Source organism: Cotesia typhae, unplaced genomic scaffold, assembly GCF_013202065.1.
Source record: "Cotesia typhae breed Kobodo isofemale line unplaced genomic scaffold, CoteBio_Ctyphae contig_9, whole genome shotgun sequence".
In the NCBI taxonomy this organism is placed as follows: Eukaryota; Metazoa; Arthropoda; class Insecta; order Hymenoptera; family Braconidae; genus Cotesia; species Cotesia typhae.
Window position 1 is genome coordinate 1,971,415 of NW_027423770.1, and position 25,685 is coordinate 1,997,099.

General features: G+C 34.4%; 1 protein-coding gene and 1 pseudogene across 1 annotated transcript in view; one reads left to right on the forward strand and one right to left on the reverse strand.

Annotated features, from left to right (window-relative positions):
* The window catches only part of LOC141533489 (uncharacterized), a 135,221-nt gene that overhangs the window by 106,518 nt on the left and 3,018 nt on the right, over positions 1–25,685 (reverse strand). The window lies entirely within an intron of this gene.
* On the forward strand, positions 15,981–17,324 carry LOC141533445 (uncharacterized; annotated as a pseudogene).

The following is a 25,685-nucleotide window of genomic DNA, read 5'->3' on the forward strand; positions in this document are numbered from 1 at the left end:
AAGAACACGCTGTGCATCTCAATGAGTTAAGTCGACTTTTTGCTGATGTGGTAGTAGAGTCTGAGCCTCTCAAGAGACAACCTAGCTCTTTTGTAAAGCAGAATGCTGATGGTTTGCTTCTAAGGAGTTCTCTTGTGCAACTAGGATGGAAATGTTGATGACAAGGGGACAAGTTTCACAAGTTACAGCAGACTTTACAGGTTTGTTGCACTTAGCACAGAAATCAGAAGCCAATAGCATACCACAATAGTGTCTGCCATAAGTCTGTAGTAGATAGATGTCAATTTGAATAGTACCAATTATCACTGCAATTAAAGCTCAGTTCCCATCAGAGTAAGTTATGTGATATCAACTGTACTAGGCCATCAAATATTTGATATCAAGATAAAAGTTGACATCATTGACAACAAAATGATAGTAAGTCGACTGACAGTGTATCACAACAAAAAATTTAACCTTACCTCTACAAAAGTATTAAACTCTGCGAATGTTATTTTTTAGTATTGCACAAGACACGATTAGCTGCAATTTATCAATCAGTGTGTAGATTTCAGTTTTTAGATTGTATTACAAGACTAGCGGAGTCTATAATTTCTAAGATAATTTTATATCAATAAGTAAGCACTGTCACGGGATTTTAATTTAAAAATCCCGCGTCATCTTCTCTTATCCGCCACTTACTGGGCTCCGGCTCTGCTTGTCCTAAAGTTACCCGAGCATAATGCCGGGAATGAAAACTTTGGGATCAAATTAAAAATAGATATAAGTCTCGTCGATTCGATATTAATTAGGATTAAGCTTTTATGATTAAGAGAGAAATATTGGAAAGTATGGTCAAACGTCAACGGTGGCTAGTTGGCAATTATTTATTGTGCAGAAATGATTTGCGGAACTATTTGAGTACCGCGGAGCGCGCAGGCGCGGAGCGTTGTCTGGAAATTTGGAATAATTTCATGTAAATAATTTGCGCTATGTAAAATTCTTAAATAATGCTGAGAGGCGTCAGTGAATTAATTTATGGAGGGATATTAATTTTAATTATCAAAGATTAATTAGCTCGATGGTAAATCTGCTGCCGGTGGGCCGGTCATCGGGAGACTCATTGCAACAAACCCATAAAAGTCACTGTTTTGATTTGTCTCGTGACGCAGGAATATGAGGAAAAGTAGGGCCGCGGGGGGAGAGGTCATTCTGGCGGTAGCGCTCTGTAGCGAGAACGTGTTAAATTCTTTTCTGATTTTGATAATTGTTTTTTTATATATGACAAGCCGTGATTACTATTCTAAGTATTTTATTGAGTGCTAATAAGCTACAGTAACCAGCGATCCAACTGAAACCCCCCGCGTGAACTGTAATTGGGTGAGTCCCGGCATATTTTGGTTGCATTGTGTTCTCTCGGTGGTCGTACCAACGGCAACGGTGAGAGGGTTTGTTTGTGTGTGATACGACACGTGGTCGATCACAACGTTCAATGTATCAATCGTATTATTTTACATAGAGTATAATTAATTACGAGAATAAATCCAATATTTATGTCTTAATAATAACGCTCACCGTTGACGTCGGTCCTCTATTATATATATACGTTATAATTTGAAATCATTTGTTGAATTTTTGTTATGACCTTGAGCTAGCGTATCGTGGTTATTGTCATTAGATCACATTAACCAAGTAAGAAACTAAAAAACCGGCTCACTTATATTTAATTATTAAGTACTTATTGTTGTCAAAAAAATAAGTCCACGATTTGGATCTTTATTAATTTACTACTCAATTATTGGGTTTCTCAACATAAATTTGTTAAATTGTTATATCTTATAATTAAGTTAAGTCTTTAAATATTAAATATATTTGTTCAGTTCTATAACGACCACCGTGAGAATAATTTATTTGTCTCTTGAATTTTGCACGTCATATATTTTGCATAAGTATCTATTCTCCTTTCTCTCTATCCTCTTTCCTTTTTATTTGTCTCAAAATCGACTCGTGAAAGGCCCTGATTGATCAAGGGTTTGTTATTCTTCCCGAGCAAAAGAGTAACTGGCGTCCAACGGGGTATCTAACCCAGCCTGTGTGTCGATGGGTAAAATTTATGTATTGTCTTGGGCGACCTGGATAAGGGAATTCGAGTGTTGACCTCGCCACCGTTGGCTTTCGGATCATTTTCTTGTTACAGCACTATTGACATCAATGTTATGTCCGAAAAATACAATCTTAGAATTCGGTAACTGGACTATCAGAGATTCGAATAACAGATGAATTTCCCTAGCAAAAGGATCGGTAGGTTTTAATTTAGAGGTTCGCGATAGTGGAAACCCCGGAGAGGGCCCCTTGGAATAGACAATCGACCTCGGAAATAATAATAAAAATAACCTTCACTTACTATTACGAATCTGGCTCGAATAAAGATTCAGCCTTGAATTAGACGTTTATCTTTATCTTCTTCCGCTGCTTGGCTGCTTTCTTCCTCCAGCTGACTGAAGATCGAAGATTGAAAATTCTTAACTTAGAAATCATGATACACTTCGATTCGGGTTTTTAGTTTGTATATTCTGATTAGATGGCCCTATAGGCAAACACGTCTTAATTTACACTAATTACTTATTAACTATTAACAATATGAAATGATGATTGAATGATTATGAGTTCGTAATCGGAGTAACGACTCCGGCAAACTAAAGTACGCCGTTTAAAGTTCACAAACAAAAATAGAATTTGAGAGGGGACTAGGTCACCGGAACTGGGAGAATCTTGATTATCGTAAGACGAGCCGTGGCTCGAAGAATCACTATTACAGAACTCGGAAATACCGTTGAGGAAATCGAAATAAATAGTTAGCGAAAAGATGTCTAATGAATTTAATAATTGAAGTCCGCCTTTACGTGTCGGGGTATAGGACTCACCTGGGCTTTAAGGCAGACCTGTTACCTTGTAAATAAGCTGTCGAATTATGGTGTTCGCGGTTTTTATCACCTGGGTCACGATTTATCAGAGGGGCTACTAATTAAACAATTGGTTCTTTTGATGAGGTGATAATGCCCGGTAATGTGTATTCTTCAGCCACGAGTGAGTTGTCGCGTAGTCCTGGTTGTGGTTTCCTAAATATGCAAGCGCTGCACTTTCTGGCGGGAATGGGAAGCCCTGTATTATATACGGTATGCCGGATATAACAATAATATGATGATAAGTCGGCTACACGATATCACAAAACACAACTGAATCTAACCTCACGAGGTGTTATGATTGAAAATTGGATTATTTAACATTCCACAAGACATCACTTAATGTAATTTATTACTCAGTGTGTAAAATGCAAATTTAGCTTGCAGAGTATCTGAAACAGAAAAATGCCCGAAGGCAAAGTACAGCAGGAAACGATCAACAATATAGAGCAAATAGTCCAATGTGTTTATGTACTTACATCTATGTACGGAACAGAAGAAATGAAAGAAAATTTATTCAGAAAAAGTTCTCCACACAATAGGATATTTTTATGATTCAAGAGATTCTGAGTCGATTGATAGCTATAATGTGAACTTGATTTTATGAAAGTTGATTAAGACTTAGATAAAAAAGAAATAAACAAAAAAAAATTGCTTTGAGTATCTGAACGGCCGCTTACTATTGTTATTATTTGCCTCATATTATTGTTATGTTTTCTAGTATTATCCAACAACGTTTTGAGTGGAATGGTGTACGAGCACTAACTTAGATCCGGACATTGAATCTCTGTCGGGCTCATATTTTTTTACACTTGTCAACTGTATTTTTGCACTAAGAAAATTTTTTTTCCAACTCTTTCTTGCGCATCGATTTTGTGTTGCCAGAAAAATTTTTAAATGTAAAAAAATTGATTTTTCTTAAAGTTTTGTTATGTCCACCCCAAAAGTTTTCTTTTAAATTTAAATCACCCGCGCAAATGGAAGACTTCTCCACGCGCGAAAGCCACAATAAAATATAAAGTACGCGACTGCTGGTTGACTAGCGGGGACTTCTGCAATCTCCGCACCGCGATTATTGAAAAAGGCGATCAACAGCCAACGCCTGGTATTTGTTAATTAATTTGACTTCCGCGTTTAGTTGACGGGCCCGTGCCTTGTAAAAGTCCCTTATCTTAATTTGCGCTGTACTTAAGACGAGTTCAGACTCGGTTCAACCGGCAGGCCACGTATTACTTATAAAAATTATCATAGTAAGTCGTATTCTCAAAGTTCTAATTTGCTCTGCACTTAGGCGAGAATCCGGCCAATGAGTTTAATAAAAATATCTCTAAAAGCTAAATTCGCGCACTTTACCTTACAGGAGACTGGAGGACGTTAGCTCAAATAAATAAAATTCATTAATATAATTTCGATTAAAGGAAATTGGTGAAAGTGTAAAAGTTTTGGTGTTTATGAAAATAAATCTAAAAGGAAGCGAATTTCGTTCGAATCAATTCATTTCTAAAAATAAGGAGCTCTTAAGATAAACAGCCCAAATCTATCCAATTCCATTCGCTGCGAGAACCAACCAAAGGGCCCAACCAAGGAACAGGCGCTATCAGCTGCCCGGGGATCTCGGATCCGATAATCAATAAAGTTCCTGTAACAGTAAGTACATCTACTCTCAATAAATCCGTGAACAGTCTCAAACGAAGGCGCGGTAAATTTGTACTTCGAAAACATCCCACATAAATAATTAAAACAACGGAATTACAACCTCCGTTGCGTATTCTTTAAAACGTTAGTCCAAACCTCCACCGTTTACGCTACCGCTCTAAAAACGCCCTTGGACATAACAGTTTACTATTTTTTAATGCAAAAATTCGATAAACTGAGAATACTTCACATAAATTCAGAAAATTTTTCTGGTGGCAGCGGTGGGATTTCGAGTACGAAATTATTTAACTTCTGTTTGAGAAAATTTAAACTCTCTAAAAATTAACGTTCGTTATCTATTTTCATTTTATCTAAATCAAGTAAAGTAAATTCACTGCTTAAGTAAATTCTAGCTATAATTTTATTCAATCTTGACATATTTTCAATTTTATTGTAGAGGCGAATTTCAAGTCTTACAAAATTTTTCTTTACATTTCGACATATTATAAAATTTATACTTTACGAAATTTCTTTTACCCGTAATTTTTTTTCAAAAGGTTATAGAACTCTAATAATATTGTTTTACAATCGGTTTTTTACCTTAGCGTACCTTCCTTAGTAATCAAATACTACAATAAAGAATTCGCTGACGCGTCATTACCTGAGTCGGTCAATACCAAACGGAATTTGCATTCGCAACTCCTGTCAGCAAAATTCATTTTATTTCGGCATTGAGAAAAAAAAATTTTTTTTTGTTAATTAAGCAGAATTAATCCTAAAATATTATTTCATTTGAAATTCGAAAAATTTTTTTTTCACCTCTTACATTTACACTACATTCTACGAGAAGTGTGCTGTAAATCTAGCACCTCCTCTGACAAAACTCTCACAGAAGTTTCCTAGTTCTGGAAAGGTGCTTTAACTAGCACTTTCCTTTACAAAAGAAACTCACATAAAACTCTTGGGAAGGGTGCTTTGAAATTAGCACTTTCCCTTGACTACACCTTCACTGAGGTGCAAAACAATTTTTACTAATTCGAAATTATTTTATAATAATATATGGGCTATTCCATGCCAAATCGACCACTTTTGACCTCGACCCTTTTCGATTTGGCCGAAAGTTTTCCATCCTTTTCTACCCTATAAAAAACGGTTCTCAGAATTTTTTTGAATTTTTTTACCTAACTCCAAAAAAGTTATGAATTTTTCAAAAAAATGGCTTTTTTATTTTCAAATAGCCATAACTTTTTCAAAACTAAACATTTAGGTACCTTTTTTTTTTTTTAATTTTTGTTTTTAGATGTACTTTCCGATAAAAAATATTAAAAAATTTTTGTAAGTCAATACATATGGAATTTTTCAGTTTTTTGACAAAAATCAATGATTTTTCGAAGTTCGACATTTTTTTTTTTTAATTTTTTTTTTCTAAAATAAACTTTAATCAATTCCACAGTTATCCCTGTAGAACCCAGATTGGGCCGATTTCTCTTTCTATTTTTTTTATTCAATTGAAAAAATATTGTTAAATTTTCAAAAATGGAAAAAAAATTTTTTTTCATAAATCCGGAGACACGTTAGTGTCTCGCGCCAAGTACACGTCCAACATATGGCGTGAGACAACGTGTCTCTATTCTCTTATCTTATGTCATTATAACCTTCTTACATATTTGGGTCTATATTTCATTATTATTGCCAAGACACCTGACACTTTCACTATTTCTATTAAGTTTCTATCTACGGATTTTACACATATTATAAAAAACTATTGGGTATGAACAATTATTTAATATATTTCAAATATGAAAATTTTTGCCTGCGCCTGTTTTCGATTCTACGAGAGATTTTACAAATTTAGGGCGAATTTTGTTATTTCGAAGTTGGTAGCACTTAACTTTATCTACTAACTATACTTACTTTACGTAGGTTCTAAAACTTTAGCACCCATAAGTAGTTAGTATACTAAGAAAAAATTTTGTAATGAAAAGAAAGACAACCTGCGTAACTTTATACAGTTTCCACTGTACTTATGAAAACATTAGCCTGGGCGTTAATGCCCCGCGCTATAATTATCGATTTTATTCTGAGTAGTCAGTAAGTTTTTTTCTCCAGAAGTCACGTTTATTAATCGAGCGCGTAATTCGAATTCAAATATGTCAAATATAGAATTTTTGATTCTGTGTTGGAAGTAAAGCCTAAAAGAACTCATATGAAAAGTTGTTTTTCTGAAATTGAGTGTAGACAAATACTATTTTTTAATTTAGTAGAAAAATCTATCAAATCTGTGTTGCAAACTATCCATAATGTGATTGGTAAAGTATATCATGAGCATGGAAATATATACAATTCCAATGTATCTATCTATTAATTATGATTTTAAGATTAATTATGAGTTCCATGCAATCTGCTATTTATTAATAACGACATGATAATGACAATAAATAATAATAACGACAATACTGAGATCAATAACGATGATACTAGTCATAGTATAGTTCAAGTGGAAATTTTTAAAACAATGTCCCAACCAATTCTTAAAATTTATAATATTTGATTTCTTTATGCTTAAATTTATTGTGACTTATTAATCTCCCCGGGGAAAAAAAATTATATAAAATCATATCTAATTATATATAATTTGATCTAATTTTATATAAATATATATAAAATTTAATATAATTATGTATAATTTTTTATAAATACATTTATATAAATTGTATATAAATTTATATATGATTATATATAATGTTATCTATCCGGGGAAAGAAAATTTTATATAATAAGAAAATTTTTAATACAATGTACCAACCAATTTTAAAAATTCATAATCAATTTCTTTATACTTGAATTTATTGTGACTCATTAATCTCAATAATTCTCAATCAAAGCGGAGTTTTAGCACCTGACTCGATTTTAATTATAACAGAATATATCGTGAGCTGATTTTTTTCGAAAAAATTTTGTCTCAAGTCAAAATTTTCTGAAATATATATTAACCAATTTTTTAAATTTATAATATTTGATTTATTCATGCTTGAATTTACGAAATTGGTTACATAAACAATTTTTTATCTAATTTATCTGTTATGCGAAATGTTAATCATAACAATAACATTTTAGGACCCAAATAATCAAGTTAAAAATCTAACTTTTCATTCACATAACAATTATTTATAATTCTATGAAGTTTGCTGCAATTGTTTTTATTTTTCATTCTCAATATAACCCAATTGTGTTTTATAAAAAGCGATTGACTGATGACAATTCTTCAATGTCATTGTGATATTTCTTTAATTAATAAACATTACATTTATTTTTAATATTATTGAAACAGATTTATTTTTAAAATTCTATTAAGAATTATTATAATAACTAGAATAAACATCAAGCGTGTGGATAATAACTGATCAAGTAAGATTTTGAACATAAATAATAAGACTTTATCAATGCTATTACCCAATTTTAAAATTTAATGATTGTATATTATTATGTATAGTTCCGGAGTGATATTTGTAAACTCTTTAAAAATATCAACAGATTCGGTAGAATCTGGCGCCAAGTTCCGTTCTCATGCCAGACTACCGAGTGTGTATATACCGTAAGCAGAATCGTTTTTTGAGGTTACAAGTTTTTTTTCAAATTTAATTTGATTTTTTTTTTATATGATATTTTATAATAGTAGTTCATGCTTTTTATTACGCGTATTACTTGATTATTATCAATTATCTTTATAATTTCTATTTAAAATTATTAAAAATAATCAGCACAAACTATAGCGACCCAGATTTTTAGATTTTAACTTTTTTCTTATGTAAAAAGCGGACGGCCAGAGACTAAATAATATAACGATGCATGCTAATCTTATAATAGATGGGAAACTACAGTGAAAAACAGATATTTGACAGCTTGCAATTACACACGCCAGGCGGCGCAAGAATAACTTTTACATGAACTATAGCTTAAAGGGGATAGTTTGCCGCCGGAAATGTATTAAATTAAAATTGTCAATTTTTATTATAATTACAAAAAAAAATGAAATCCGAACAAAAACAGTTTCACTGTAAAAAAATCGTGCCAAGTCCACGTTCATAAGACTATTAAGAAAAAAAAATTTTATTTCTTTACAAAAAGATATAAAATAAAAAATTAAAAAATCCAAGTAACCGATATGGTTGTATATGATTTTCGAAAATTAAAAAAAAAATTTTTGTAAATTTAAAAATTAAAAGAAACAATTAAACTTTTTGTTTGAAAAACTTTTGTCTTACGTCAAAATTTTTTTAGAACGTACAAATTAATTTTTAAAAAATTATAATATTTAATTTATTCATTCTTGAATATAATAACTTATTAATCTCGATAACCCAGGAAAAAATGATTTTGCCTAATTATATATGGTTATATACACTAGTCACAAAAATTAAGGGATATAAAAAAAATTCCAAATTTTTTGGTGATTTTCAGCGAGCTGTAACTCCGAGGAAAATGATCGCACAGAAAAAAAAAAAAAAGCAAATTGTAGCTCCAAGTGTCTAGTTTTTAGATATGACCATGAAAATTTTTTGTCATCGTCAGGTCTGGAGAAATCCTAAGAAAACTACTGAAAAAAATTTTTCGAAATTTTTTTCGTCTTAAAAAGGTCTACGGGCTTCAAAAAAATTTTTCGATTGTTTCGTTTAAAAGCTCTTTTAGTAAATTTAATACCCTTTAATTTGACGTAATCAAAAAGCCTGTACGATAATTTGCCGCGGAGTTATCGTCAATCAAAGCAAAAAAGTTTTTTTGACTTTGGAAATCAATAACTCTGGAAATAATGACCGTATAGGAAATCGAAGGAGGGTTTTGAAAACTACACAATATTCTTTATAAGGAACGTAAACCGCTTTTGAAGAAAAAATTTTTTTGAATTGAAAACTCGGACTGAAAAAAAGACAAAAATTCGCATAATTAAGGATATTTGGATAACTTGGTATAACTTTGGATAAAATGGATGAACGAAGGATATCGTTGGTAATTTTTAACTTCAAAGTGTCCCCTAAAATCCCTAAGAAATTCAAAGCGCTGCGATTTTTTGTTCATAGTGCCCAGAAGCTTCAAATTCTCTGTTTTCGCAAAAATCACCATTATGAGCAATTTTGTGATTTTTATTCATTTTTCCATTGAAAAAAATTTTTTTTTTCAAAATTCTTTATTTTTTCGATCAAAGAGATTGATTTTTCAAGAAATTTGAAAAAAAAAAATTTCAATTTTTTTCGAAAATTTTTTTCGAAATTTTCTCAATTTTTTTCGACTGTTGTTTTACCGCCGGCATTAGCGTTACTCAAAGCGTACCACGTGGAGGTTGCTCGGTCGGATTTATGCTTCTCACACACACACGTGTGTGTGTGTGTGTGTGTGTCTTTGTCTGCGTGTTTGTCTGTTTGCAGCTGCCGAATGACCTCTGTACGCACGGCAGTAACTGCTCAGTACCGTGTATTGCCACCTCTGTTCCGAATCACAGCTCGTAAACGCTCTTGCATGTTGATGCATCGTCGAATATCACGTTGCGAAATTCCTTGCCAACAACGGAACAACGCTTGAGTCAACTGATGAAGATTGTGCAGTTGCGGATAGTCTCGCCGCAATCGACGCCCAAGCATGTCCCAAACATGCTCAATTGGGTTCAAATCAGGACTCATCGCTGGATGATTAAGCGTTGTTACGTTGTTGGCGCGGAGAAAAGTTCGCGTACGAACTGCAGTGTGAGGACGAGCATTATCCTGCATCAAAATGAACCGTCTTGCCCCCATGCGTGTGCGCATAGGCAGGACGTGTGGCTCCAGAATTTCGTCGACGTACCTATCGGCAGTCAACGTCCCACGAACGATGACCAACGGGGTTCTGGTATTGAAGGACACGCCTGCCCACACCATGACTGATCCACCATTGAAAGCTGTAACTGGTCTCGTAAAACCATCCCGATCTCGTTCTCCACGACGGCGCCAAACGAGAGATCGTCTATCGCTGCCATGAAGACAAAATCGAGATTCGTCAGTCCATAATACACTGGTCCACTGTCTACGACCCCAATGGTGATGATCATGAGCATAGGCCAATCGGGCTCGGCGATGTCGTGGAGTGAGCATAGGCACGCGATTTGCGCGTCTAGCGCGTAGTCCTTGCTCTCGAAAGCGATTTCGAACCGTCGATGCCGATATGTGTTGTTGGGGAGGACGTTGTCGACGATTGCGAAATTGATGAGCGATCGTGTGGGCATGCGCAGTAGGGTTTCGACGAACATCTCGAATGATAGCTCGATCATCACGCTCGGTAGTGATTCGTAGTCTACCTTGACCCGGACGACGATCGTAACTTTGAGTCGCGTTAAATCGGGCATAGGCCCGACTGATAACGGACTGGCTCACTCCCATAGAAGCTGCTACTTCCACCTGACTGTAGCCCTCTTGAAGGAGGGTAACAATGCGAGCCACATCTGTGGCAGCTAAATGTCGACGAGGCATATCAAAAGGTGCTTATCAAAGAAAAGCTTACATAAAATTCACGTAAGGAATTTAGGCTAAAAAGAAAACGTAAAATTCAAGTTTTGTGTGAGGAAAAGCCGAACTCCGCGGGGGTATATCAATTTGTTTTTATTGAATTTTTAAAATGAGATTTAAAACTAAGGCAGTTGTAGCGGACAGAAAAAATTGAGTTAATTTTTTTGACAATAGTGAAGCATTCTGAAGACGATAAAAAAAAAAATTTTTTTAAATTTTTGATAAAAAAATTTCGAAAAAATTTTCGAAAAAATTGAAATTTTTTTCAAATTTCTTGAAAAATCAATCTCTTTGATCGAAAAATAAAGAATTTTGAAAAAAATTTTTTCAATGGAAAAATGAATAAAAATCACAAAATTGCTCATAATGGTGATTTTTGCGAAAACACAGAATTTGAAGCTTCTGGGCACTATGAACAAAAAATCGCAGCGCTTTGAATTTCTTAGGGATTTTAGGGGACACTTTGAAGTTAAAAAATTAGCAACGATATCCTTCGTTCATCCATTTTATCCAAAGTTATACCAAGTTATCCAAATATCCTTAATTATGCGAATTTTTGTCTTTTTTCAGTCCGAGTTTTCAATTCAAAAAATTTTTTTTCTTCAAAAGCGGTTTACGTTCCCTTATAAAGAATATTGTGTAGTTTTCAAAACCCTCCTTCGATTTCCTATACGGTCATTATTTCCAGAGTTATTGATTTCCAAAGTCAAAAAAACTTTTTGCTTTGATTGACGATAACTCCGCGGCAAATTATCGTACAGGCTTTTGATTACGTCAAATTAAAGGGTATTAAATTTACTAAAAGAGCTTTTAAACGAAACAATCGAAAAATTTTTTTGAAGCCCGTAGACCTTTTTTAAGACGAAAAAAAATTTCGAAAAATTTTTTTTCAGTAGTTTTCTTAGGATTTCTCCAGACCTGACGATGACAAAAAATTTTCATGGTCATATCTAAAAACTAGACACTTGGAGCTACAATTTGCTTTTTTTTTTTTTTCTGTGCGATCATTTTCCTCGGAGTTACAGCTCGCTGAAAATCACCAAAAAATTTGGAATTTTTTTTTATATCCCTTAATTTTTGTGACTAGTGTATTTACAAAGAGACTCCTGTCAACAATTACAAGGCTTCGAATAAATCACAGGAAAATAAAAACGCAAAGCCAAAAGGTCAAGGAACTCCAAAAAAACCAGCGCAGAAAATCAAATATCCTTGTTATAATTGCCGAAGTTTTAAACATTTTATAAAATATTGTCCTCTTAAAAGACAAGTATCATATCAAAATTTTCCGTCATGGCAGGTGCCAATCGTTCTACCAAATCAAATAAAATATACTCAATGTCAAAAAACAGAAGAAATCCAGGAGCAAGTTTCATGCTTAGAGTCGACACTACCGTCAGACAGCGAAATCATTCATTCCTGGCAGACACAGGAGCAGCTGTAAATATTATTAAATTAAAATGTACACTAGGGTTACTAGTAAGAAAAATTAACGCAGAAATCACTGGAATTCATGATATCCCAATTATTTGTAATCAAGAGTGCAAAATTACAGTCGATAAAATAGATCATATTTTCTTAGTAATTCCGAATGATTTTCCGTTAGAAGAAGATGGAATAGCAGGTCGACCGTTTTTAGAAAAAGAAGATGCAATAATACTTGCGAAGAAAAGAACAATTATTTTTAATCGGGATCAGTCTCAAATTCTCAAGTTGCGATGCGAATATTCAACTAAGCGTAGTCAAGTATTAAAAGAAAATACTTGACTGTCTTACATTATTAAAGCTAAAGAGAAAGAAGAAATTTAGGAAATCATTGATTCATATCAAGATATTTTTTATTTACCAGGTGACCTTTTGCCTACTACAAATTTGGCGAAACACACAATAGAAACAGCAGATAAGATTACTATCAATGTTAAACAATATAGGTTTCCACCTACTCAACAAGAAGAAATTGCTCGGCAAGTTGAAGAAATGAAAGAGAAGGGAGTGATTCGAAACTCAAATTCCCCTTACAACTCGCCACTATGGATTGTATCTAAAAAACGAGATGCATCAAATAAAATAAAATGGAGAGTTGTAACGGATTTTAGAAAACTAAATGACAAAACAGTTCAGGATGCATACCCGATTCCCAACATTGAAGAAATTTTGGATCAATTTGAAAATTCCAGGTACTTTTCTGCTTTTGATCTTGCAAGTGGATTTCACCAAATTGCGGTAAATCCAAAACATCGTATGAAAACAGCATTCAGCACACCTCAAGGTCATTTTTAATATTTGAAAATGCCGTTCAGCTTGAAGAATGCGCTAGCTACATTTCAGCGAATGATAAATAACGCTTTAAAGGGTCTTATCGGAAAAGTATGTTTCGTTTATCTCGATGATATCATTGTATACGGAAGAACATTGGTTGAACATAATGAAAATCTGAAAATTGTGTTCCAGCGATTAAGAGAAACTAATTTGAAGCTCCAGCCTGATAAGTGTGAATATTTGAAACCCGAATTGCAATACCTAGGTCACATCATTACTGAAGATTGAGTTAAACCGAACCCAGGAAAATGTAAAAGTGTTTCAGAATTTCCAACTCCGAAAAATATTAAATAAATAAGACAATCTTCGGGAATGACCGGATATAATAGAAAATTGATTAAAGATTATAACATGAAAGCAAAAGCCCTAACTGATTTGTTAAGGAAAGATGAAGAATTTTATTGAGGACAAGATCAAGAAAAATCATTTAATCTTTTAAAGAAAGAATTGTGTTCAGAACCAATATTGGCATACCCAGATTTCACTAAGGAATTCATTCTTACATCAGATGCTTCTGGTATCGCCATTGGTGGCATATTATCCGAAATTAAAAATAATCAAGAACATTCTGTCACATACACTAGTCGTGCTTTAAGTAAAGCCGAGAAAAATTATTCTACAACTGAACAAGAATTACTAGCGATCGTGTGGTGTGTAAAACATTTTCACCCGTATTTATATGGCAGAAAATTTAAAATTATTACTGACCATCGACCCGTGGTCTGGTTAATGAACCATAAGAATCCTCATTCAAGATTAATGAGGTGGAGAATAAATTTAGGAGAATATGATTATGAAATTTCCTACAAAAAGGGTAAACTCAATACTAATGCTGATGCATTATCGAGAAACCCTATTTTTGTATGTCGGAGAGTAAATGCTGATACTTTGTTGGATTCAGCATCAGGAGAAGAAGAAGACTCGGAAGGGTATTCATCAAACGAGAAAAGAAGAAAGAATATATTTGATCCAAGTTAAAGAAAAAGGGTATGTACTCGAGAGGACGACCATATAAATAGTAACGAGGAACCAGTAACCCTAGTCGGTACACGAAAACGGAATTCAATAGAAATTGATTCAGAACAAAATAAAAAACAAAGAACATTAGAAACAGAATGAAGAAAAGGTAGTGAACAAAATGATCAACCTAAAGATCATCGTCAAGAAGATCAGCACTAGGAAGATCATCATCATCAGGAAGATGTTGGAGAAAAAGAAGAAAATAAGAAAGAAGAAATTATTAAACTAGGAAAACAGTTGTATCTGACAAATTCAGCGATACCCGAGGGCAGCGTTGATGTGTCATTTGTCCGAGATAATGGAGAACAAACAATAGAAGTTTATCATGAAGAAGATTATGAGGAATATCATATTATCGTCGTAGCAAATTCACATACATCAAACGATGAATTGAAAGAAATAATTAAGGAATTGATGTACTTAGCCGTCTCTGAAGAATTTAAGGAACTTCACATCGACCACAATGAGTGTGCTCGATTAACAGGATTTTCCAAGAGAGAGATTGAGAAAATTTGAAAAGAAGTATTTTGCTAAAGAATTACTACAATTTTTTCACACGATAAAGAAAGAATAGTACCCAAGAAAGAAGATATCGAGAAAATATTGAAAGAAAATCATAATAGTCTCCTTGGAGGTTATGGCGGAGTAATGAAAACATATTATAGAATTAGTGAGAATTACTTCTGGAAAACTTTAAGAAAAGACGTCGAAGCTTATGTAAAGAACTGTCAAATATGTCAAAGAAATAAAGTCAATAGGCATCCAACTAAAATGCCTATGATTATTACTGATACTCCGAGAAATTTCAATGATAAAATCTCCATGGATATTTGTGGACCATTGCCGATAACGGAAAGACGTAATAAATATGTTTTAACAATTCAAGATTGTTTAACCAAATATTTTGTGGGAATACCAATCGCAGATTGCTCCGCTCCCACAGTAATACGTGAATTTCTAAAATATTACGTTGGTTACTTTGGAGTGCCAAGTCATATTCTGACAGATAAAGGAACCAATTTTACTAGCGAATTCATGAAGAATTTTCAGAAAATGCTAGGTATCAAACATATTACAACTACAAGCTTTCATCCAAAAAGTAATGGAAGTCTGGAAAGAAGTCATCAAGTGTTAAAAGATCTACGTCACTTTTCCAACGAAAATGCTGATGACTGGGATACGAAAATTCATTTAGCTGGATTATATTACAATACATCCAAACATGAAAGTACAGGATTTACTCCTTCAGAACTAGTTTTCGGAATGAATCCAAGGAATGTATCGTCATTGAAGACTACTAACCTAACATACATGGAGTATTTGGGTGATTTACAAGCAAAAATCAATAAAACTATCGAGGAAAGTAAAAGAATAACATCAGAAAGTAAGCAAAGGACAAAAACACGTTATGATCGACTAACGAATCCAAAAGAGTTTAAAGTAGGTAATGTGGTTTGGTTAAAGAAAGAAAGTAATGCTAATGATAAAACACACGCTCTGAATCTTCCATTGGAGGGGCCATATAAAATAATAAATCAATTGTCAGATATTAATTATAAAATAGAGAAACGAAATAAAAGTATAATCGTGCACGCTTATAAATTAAAATATGCTAATATGAATTTGTTTCAGAATTCTAATCCAATGGGTTATGAAGGAGGTCAAAAGTAACGAAGAATTAAATTTTTCTGATTTACCAAACATTTACATGGAGTATTTAGGAGACGTTAAATTTTTCCATGAAACGTACAATATTGTATCCTACTTCGATTTTGATGAATTAACATTCCAGGAGTCAGAAATTTTAAAAAGTATTGATCAAGTTGAATCATCGTGTCAAAATAATTGTACAGAATCACACTTGATTCTGAGGTTAAGAAATCAATTAGAAAGTTTAAGACAGGATAAGTATAAATTATTCTCTGCTATAGGGCTCGCTACGTTAATTAGAAATAGACGGGGTATATTTGATTTTGTTGGTAAACTTAGTAAAATACTTTTCGGAATTATGAGTCAAGACGATGCAGATTATTATAATTCTGAAATTGATGCAGTCCATAAAGACAATAAAAGAATCGGAGAACTATTTAAGAATCGAACATATATATTACAATTAACTATTCATAAAACTGAAAGTCTTTTTAGAGAATACAACAAAAAATTGATAGAAATAAATTCCAATTTTCAAAATTTCAATAATAACATGAAAAAAATTGTTTTACAAGAAAATTCGTTGCAAAGAAATTCTTTAATAACTGTAATGTGATTAGAAAATGAGTTAGCTTTGACAGAATTTCGTAAGAATGTAAATATATTCACTCAATCAATAATATTTGCAAAGATGGGTCAAACAAATCCGCAATTATTAATACCAGAATAACTTACGAGTTCTATCAAATTAATTCGAGACAATAGAGGGTCAAATGAAATGCCAATTGTTCTCGATGATGGTAATTATTTTGAATATTTAGAAATAAGTGATGTCACTATTAGCGTAATAGGGTATAGATTTATTTATCTGAATAAAATACCTTTATTGGAAATTGGAAATTATAAAGCATATAGAGCTATTTCAGAACTAAAAATTATAAAGAATAGTTTAGCTGTTTATATCTCAAATCCACACGAATACATAATAACTAATAACGAAAAATTATTGTATACTCCTAGTGAAGAAAATTTTTTAGAACATTGTGAAACTCATAAACTAGTTTGTTTTTGTAAGACAATTCATCCTAAATATTATATTCAAAAACATGATGCTTGTCTGAGTAAAATTGTAAATGATCCTTTGAAATTAGAAAAGAATAATTGCGAACTGAAAATGGTTACTGTAAAACAAACAATTTGGATACAATTGAAAAATGGCAATGAATAGGTTTATTCTGCTCCTATTCCAGAAACTATTAGAATTATTTGCGGAGATATAGTTCAAAATAATATAATAAATGGTACTAAATTATTGCGTATTGCACCAGGTTGTAGTGCTATTACAAACGATGTAATATTAAATTCATATATTGAAAGAAAATTAAATGAAAAGAAAGCTTTTATTCCTCTAATAACGTATAATTTTAGCGAGCATTTCGAAGAATTAAATGATCCAGTTTTTAATTTAAGTTTGATGAAAATCCGTGCTGTAGAAGCACCTGATTTAAAATTGAGTGATTTGAGAAAGTACGAAAATAGTTTAACTGAGATTAGAAGAGAGGCAATCGAAATTGGAAATCATGAAAGAACAAAAACTATTGACGAACAAACAATCAGTTAGATTTTGTATGTTTTATATGTGATTACTAGCTGACCTGGCAAACGTTGTTTTGCCATGTATGTTATTTCTAGGAAACATTTATATAGTTAAATAAAAATAATTATCTACTATAAGTGTGCGGGGAAGTATTTATAATCGAATGCATTATAAAGAATAAAAGTATGTTTTATTTAGGTTAATAAATAAATCTTTTTTAGAGTAACGAATATATTTTAAATAACAATCTTTGATAGCTATCTAAACATCAAAAATAAATATCTATATTTTTACTATCAATTATGGCAGTTGAAAAAAAAAATTAATCTCTTAGCGCAATAGAGTGTACAATATTTTTGGTTAGTCCGTCTTTAGCCAACACAAACAAACTGGATGGTTTTCCCACGCGAGAACATCCCACATATAGTTGTCCGTGGGAGAAGCACGGTGTTCCCAAATCTAAGCCACATACAGACAATGTTTGTCCTTGTGACTTATTGATTGTCATAGCGAATGCCAATCTAATTGGGAATTGAGTGCGTTTGAATTCAATTGGCACATCTGTAGGAATCATAGGGATTCGTGGCAGCAACACATTTTCGCCTTGAAACTTGCCATTCAAGATGATGACTTCAATAACGTTTTTCATTAATTTTTTAATGACTAATCGTGTGCCATTACATAGCCGTGGTGGGTTTAAGTTTCGAAGTAGAATAATCGGAGATCCAACCTTCAATTGTAAATGATGTGGTGGCATGCCTGGCAAATCCAATGAATTTAAGAACTCAATTGGATAATTCACAGTCTCGTTGGTATCGCAAACTGCATCGATAGATTTATATGACACCAAGTCCCCAGGCAACAGCTGTTGTATCTTTAAATTTAACCCATTGACGTCCACATTTTTAGCTACCAAGATCGCTCTTTCTGCCAGCCACTTATGATTTGCATATTGTGTATGTACGTCGGGAAATATGTGATCGATGAGACTATTTTGCGAGTCGATGATTGTGCAGAAGTCGGTTTGTAATTTTATGCATCCAGTGTTTTCATGTACAGCAACTTTCCCATCGCCAATATCTAACAGTTGTTTAGAGAAAGTTTCGACGGATGGATCCTGAAGCATTTGAACGCGCATGTTCACCGTCAGTTGTACTTTTTCAACATACGCCATAGTCGCGATGATTTTAAGCACGCGTTGATTTCATCAGCGTAGGTTGAACGCGGAATAACGGGAAGTGTTTGTCTGAAATCACCTGAAAGGAGTAACAAAGTGCCGCCAAATAGTTTATCGTTGTTTTTTATATCCTTTAATGTCTTATCCAATGCCTCAAGAGAATGTTTGTGTGCCATAGTGCATTCATCCCAGATAATAATTTTACATTGTTTCAGCACTGTGGCCATAGACGATTGTTTTTTTATGTTGCACATTGCATCTGGATTATTTTGAATGTTTAACGGCAGCTCAAATGCTGAATGCGCTGTTCTGCCTCCATCTAATAAAGTTGCTGCAATGCCAGAAGATGCAACGGCCAATGCGATGCCATTTTTTGATCGTATCTCGGCAAGAAGTAGCGAAATAAGAAATGTTTTGCCAGTCCCACCTGGTGCATCTAAAAAAAAGCATCCTCCTTGTCCTGCCGAAACTGCCAGCATGATGCGGTCGTAGATAATTTTTTGTTCATCATTAAGTAGTGGAACATTGCGGCTAACAATGCTCGCCATTTGTACAGTATCGTACTGTAGTTCACGATTCATATCTGTGTTGAGTAAATCAGATGCACTTCGATTTGGTGAGCTCATACCGAAATGACTGATTGGTAAATTCGCAATAGCAATGCAAAGATCCTCGATAGCAATCAATGCTTCATTGTACATTGCTTCCCTGAATGATATTGTTAGATCGTTGCACCTTGTACGATGTCGATACAATATATCATCAGTCATTGAATCTTTGTGATTATCCCACAACATTTGTGCTCGGGCCGGGAAACATGTAGTCAGTACTATAGCAAATAGTAGACGAATTTGTGTTCCTGTGCAGTTGAATGCTGCTTCAGCAAGCATGCTGTCCCAATGATTGTCGTCTTCTAGCAAGCCTAGAGCAAGGCATGCATCTTTATACGTAGGATACTGTTGTCCATCTACTTTCCGTATATCTTGAAATGACAATGATCCGGTGACATTAACCAACAATAGTCGCAGATAAAAGCACTCAGTCTGCCTTGGATTGACGGTATATACACGACCCAAACTATTTGATTTGAATAAACCGGGGCACGCATCAACTGATATCCCTTGCTTGCGGGGTATCCATTTTTTCGATTGAGCCCATGTAAAATACCGCGGAACTTCAGAATAGAGCAGTGTTTGTGCGAAGGCACCAAAAGCATCCGCACGATTGCACAGTTCGAAAAATTCGGTGACCGTAATTTTCGGTGGATTTATAGCACGATCAAGCGCTGTATCGTTCGTGAAATATACGCGCTGGCCATTTTCAAGACGGACAGCTAAATGGATAACTGCTGGATCCCGTTCATGAATTGGGAAACCGAAAATACGCCAGACAGCTTCATTAGAACTGATATACCGGCCAATTTAGTAATTCATAATTTCATCATTTTGATTCAACGTCATCAAAAAATAAAAAAAAAATTTTACCAAAAAATTAAAGTTTATAATTAACAAATAAAAAATAAGGGTTGATCTCAGAGGGGTGAAAATTTAGGGTTATATGTATTTTTGTATGCTGTGTCATAAAAAAATAAAAACAAAAAATTTTGCCTAAAAAATAAAAAAAAAAATTTAGGGGTGGACTACCCTTAACATTTAGGAGGATGAAAAATAGATGGTGGCCGATTCTCCACCCTGGCCGACAATCACGCTAAGGATCACAAAAATCGGTCGAGCCGTTTCGGAGGAGTTCAAGTTCGAACACCGTTCCACGATAATTTTATATATTAGATTGTCCTAGTACTATTATATGAAATTATAAAATTAAAATTGTATCAAATCTTCACATGTTTGATAACTGGAATGACTCATATTTATACAAAAAATTATAGTAATCAAAATGCACAGCCTGAGGAAGTACATCATGTTAACGACGGTTATTCTGGAGATCAGATTGTTTTGAGAGATCTGACTCGTTCAAAATCTATATCGGACAGTTTAAACTATCCTTCAATAAAACAGCCTAATAAACAATTAGTTGTTAATAAAATTCATAAATCTAAATTGTAGATATCATAATTTGAAGATATGCCTTAAAATATTATATTATCGTATATTAGCATATGTTAAACAAACTTATTACATAACTCATATATTATTATTACTTTTATTATATCAACTTCACTTGTACTCATTATTATGTTTGAATTAATTTTTAACTTTCCGCTAAAAATCTCAGATTTTCGAAAATCGGGAAGTTATTGTTTACACACCGTTTTGCAAAAATCGAGTTTTCATCAGATCTCGAAGTTTGGAGGTCACACGAAGCTTCCCTGATTACCCCCGCGATGTTGTCACTGCGCGCGCGCGCGCGCGCGCGTGTGTGTGTGTGTGTGTGTGTGTGTGTGTGTGTGTGTGTGTGTGTGTGTGTGTGTGTGTGTGTGTGTGTGTGTGTGTGTGTGTGTGTGTGTGTGTGTGTGTGTGTGTGTGACTATGTGACTACTATGTGACTCGCTTATAACTTTTGAACGACTGAACCGATCGGAACAAACTGAACGGCGTTCTGAAGAGTTCTCTCGAACTTAAATTTCCTAAGAATTTGAACCGATTCGGACCGATAGATTTTAAGAAATCTTGAAAAATCTAAAAAAAAATAAGAAAAAAATCATTTTTGAAAGTGGTTTTTTTGGAATATCTTTCAAACGGCTTTATCGATCAACTTCAAAAACTAATCCGCCCTTAAGCTTGAAAAACCACGCCGATCGTCGCCAATCCGATCAAAATCGGTTCATTCGTTCGAGAGATATCGTGAACGAAAGAAAATCGATAAAATATTTGGAAACAAGTGTTATTTTAACATAACTCCGACATTTTTTGGAATAAGTTTTAAACGGCTCTAGTGATCAACTCAAAACTAATCTGCATTTAAGCTTCAAAAACCACATCGATCGCCATTAAGCTGGACGAAATTGATTGTTTCGTTCGAGCGATATCATGAATGAAAAATTTCAAAATAAATGTTTTTTTAGTAGGTTTCATAGAAATCTAACTATTGAATTGGTCCTCATAACGGAACTCTTGATAAATTTTGCTATATTTCGACTATACTCTTCGAGCTGAGTCGAAAAATGCATATGGTTCAAAAGTTTATATATATATATATATATATATACATATATATATATATATATATATATATATATATATATATATATATATATATATATATATATATATATATTTATGTCCACCCTAAAATTTTTCTTTAAATTTAAATCATCCGCGCAGATGGAAGACTTCTCCATGCGCGAAAGCCACAATAAAATATAAGCTATGCGACTGCTGGTTGACTAGCGGGGACTTCTGCAATCTCAGCACCGCGAGTATTTAAAAAGGCGATCAACAGCCAACGCCTTGTCTTTGATCAAGTAATTCGACTTCCGCGTTTAGTTGACGGACCCGTGCCTTGTAAAAGTCCCTTATCTTAATTTGCGCTGCACTTAAGACGAGTTCAGACTCGGTTCAACCGGCAGGCCACGTATTAGTTTTAATTATCTACGAGTCGGGATTCTCAAAGTTCTAATTTGCCCTGCACTTAGGCGAGAATCCGGGCATTAAGTTTAAATAAAATATCTCTAAAAAGCTAAATTTGCGCACTTTACCCTACGGGGGACTGGAGGACGTTAGCTCAATCAAATCATTAAAATTCATTAAATTAAATCATATAAAAATCAATTTGTGCAAGTGTAAGTCTTAATGTTTATAAAAATAAATCTAAATAAAAGTGAAATCAGTTTTCAACCAGTTCATTTCACAAAATAAAAAGCCCGTAATATAAGCAGCCCAATTCCATCCTAATCCACCCGCTGCAAGGACCAATCACAGGGCCCAAGTCAGGAAAAGGCGCTAACAGCAGCCCCAGAATCACGGATTCAGTAACAACTAAAATTCCTGCAGAGAGGAAGTACATCTATTCTCATAAAAATCCGTCAGTCTCAAACGAAGGCGTGGTAAGTTCGTATCTCGAAAACGTCCCACATAAATAATTAAAACAACGGAATTAAAACCTCCGTTGCGTATTCTTTAAACTGTTAGTCCAAACCTCCACCGTTTACGCTACCGCTCTAAAAACGCCTTTGGACATAACAAATGCATCCGCTTTACAACCCGAAGTAATTATCGACACCGGAAAAGATAGGAGATTTCGAAGACTCAGTGATAGTACTTTCGAAACCTTAGGAGCGACCACATTAAAAATCCTCAATATTGAAGTAGAATTCCAAGTTTCTCTAGAAGATTTACCATTCCCTGGAGTGGGAATTTTAGGAAATAACTTTTTCGAAGTCGAAAAAGCGGAAATCTCTTACGATAACCAAACCCTAGTTTTATTGTCCTGCCCTTCGAAACCGACACCTTTTAGCCTTGAAACAAAGTCTTCTTCCAGCTACACTTTTCCACTTCGGATGAGAGTATCAATAGCAGTACCAATCCAAGATTTCGAAAAAGGCGAGGGATACCTCCCCCGAATGAATCTACCGATAGGGGTACTCAGAGGAGAAGCTGTTGTCAAGGTAGACGACGGGTACGCCATGTGCATGATCATTAACCTCAATTCAAACCCGGTAGACATAGACATAGGACCACAAACACTCGAGGAGTTTGAATTCGATAATCCTAGCTCAGAAGGGGACGAAAACGACGCCCCTTCTATAGAAAACTCCAACCTTATAATAGATAAACAAGAACGTATAAAGATTCTACTTCAGAAAATACCAGTAGATCACCTCAATCAGGAGGAAAAAGAACAAGTTCATAATCTTATTAAAAACAATCACGATGTCTTTCACCTTCCTGGAAATAAGTTAAGTCGTTCTAAAAATTTCACCTGCCGTATAGAAACTACCACCAGCGAATCGGTGAGAATAAAATAATATCGATTTCCCCCAGAACATCGGGAAGAAATCGCCAGGCAGGTCGAAAATCTCGAAAAACAAGGGATAATTAGGAAATCTAACTCTCCGTACAACTCACCTTTGTGGATTGTACTAAAAAAATCTAATGACCCTTCCATAAAAAAATATAGAATGGTTATCGACTTTAGGCAACTAAATATAATCACTCGAGGAGATGCCTATCCTTTACCCCTAATTATCGATATTTTAGACCAATTAGGCGACGCTAATTTCTTCAGCGTCTTTGATCTCGCCATGGGTTTCCACCAGATCCCAATGCACCCCGCGGACGCACCGAAAACGGCATTTTCTACCCCAGATGGGCACTGGGAATATTGTTGCATGCCTTTTGGACTAGAATGCGCTCCATCTATCTTCCAACGAATGATGGATTCCACCTTAAGCGGATTAAAAGGGACAGAATTATTTATTTATATCGATGATTTAGTCAGCTATGGTAAACCCTACAAGAACATAGGGTGAGAGTTCAATGACTATTCAATAGACTGACAGAAGCTGGTCTCACCCTTCAACCTGCAAAATGTAAATTTCTCTGTCCTGAAGTAGATTATTTAGGTCACGTAATAACGAAAGAAGGCGTAAAACCAGACCCGAAAAAGATTTCATCACTTAAAAATGCCTCGAGACCTAGAAATCATACAGAAGCCAGAAAATTTATGGGACTTGCCAATTACTATCGAAGATTTATCCAAAATTTCGCTGAAAGGGCTAAGCTCATAACAGACCTTACGCGAAAAACTATGTCCTTCATATGGACAGAAGAAGCGCAAAGGGTATTCGACGATATCAAAAATGCCCTCTGCGAAGACTCATTTCTTAAATACCCAGATTTTAATAAACCCTTCATCCTAGCTGTCAGCGCATCAGACTCAGGGATATCCGAAATCCTCAGTCAGCAGACAACAGAGGGGGACGATGACTTAGAAAGAGACGGAGAGAAAATAGTGTCATGTGTCTTACGTGTCTTTCACGACACCGAAACTCGATACACCGACATTGAAAAACAATGCCTTGCAGTAGTTTACGCTATTCAACAATTTCGACCGTATCTCCAAAAATATTTTACTTTAATATCCAGTAGCCCTTGTGTCACCTGGCTAAGGGACAGCACGACTATCACCGAAAGGCAAGCAAAATGGCGGTCTATATTGAGTAGATATAAATTTAATGTCGTAGTCCGTCAGAAAATCACCGAACAATACGCTGAAGGACTCTCATACAACCCCGAAGGTCGTCCCGAGCCCTTAGAAAACGTATTAAATAATATTACCGATAATAACTCTTTAGCGCTACCCATCACGGATAGTATTAAAACAAAAAAGTCTCATAAAATACTCTCAGACGAAGAAGCGATTCAATCGGTCAAGCGCCCTGGTCGCCCTCTCGGATCAAAAAATAGACCAAGAATCAGCAGCGTCCCCGAAGTCAGAGAAACAATCGCCTCTCGTCTTAGAAAAAGGGAAATGGGAAAAACACGAGTGCCACCCAAAATAAATTACCTTGAAAATAGCAACCTTGATTTAACTGTAGAAGGCCCCGATTCGCAGAAAACCGGAATCGAAGAACAGGGGGATGATGAAGTTTTCTTGCCGGACACCACTCCCGAACCCTCCACGATTAACAAACCAGATATGGGCCAAGAGGGGGACGATGAAGCTGAAGAAGACGATAAGATCAAAGGAAATAAAGAAACAATTATCCCTCAAAAACAACGACGAAAAACCGAGGAACTAGTCAAAATGTTCGACGAAATCATTAAAAGACGACCCCCGCTGGAAAATTCTTACAAAGAAAAAGCTCTAGAGAAAATGCGTCTAGAAGAAGCAATATTTAATTAGACCCCTCA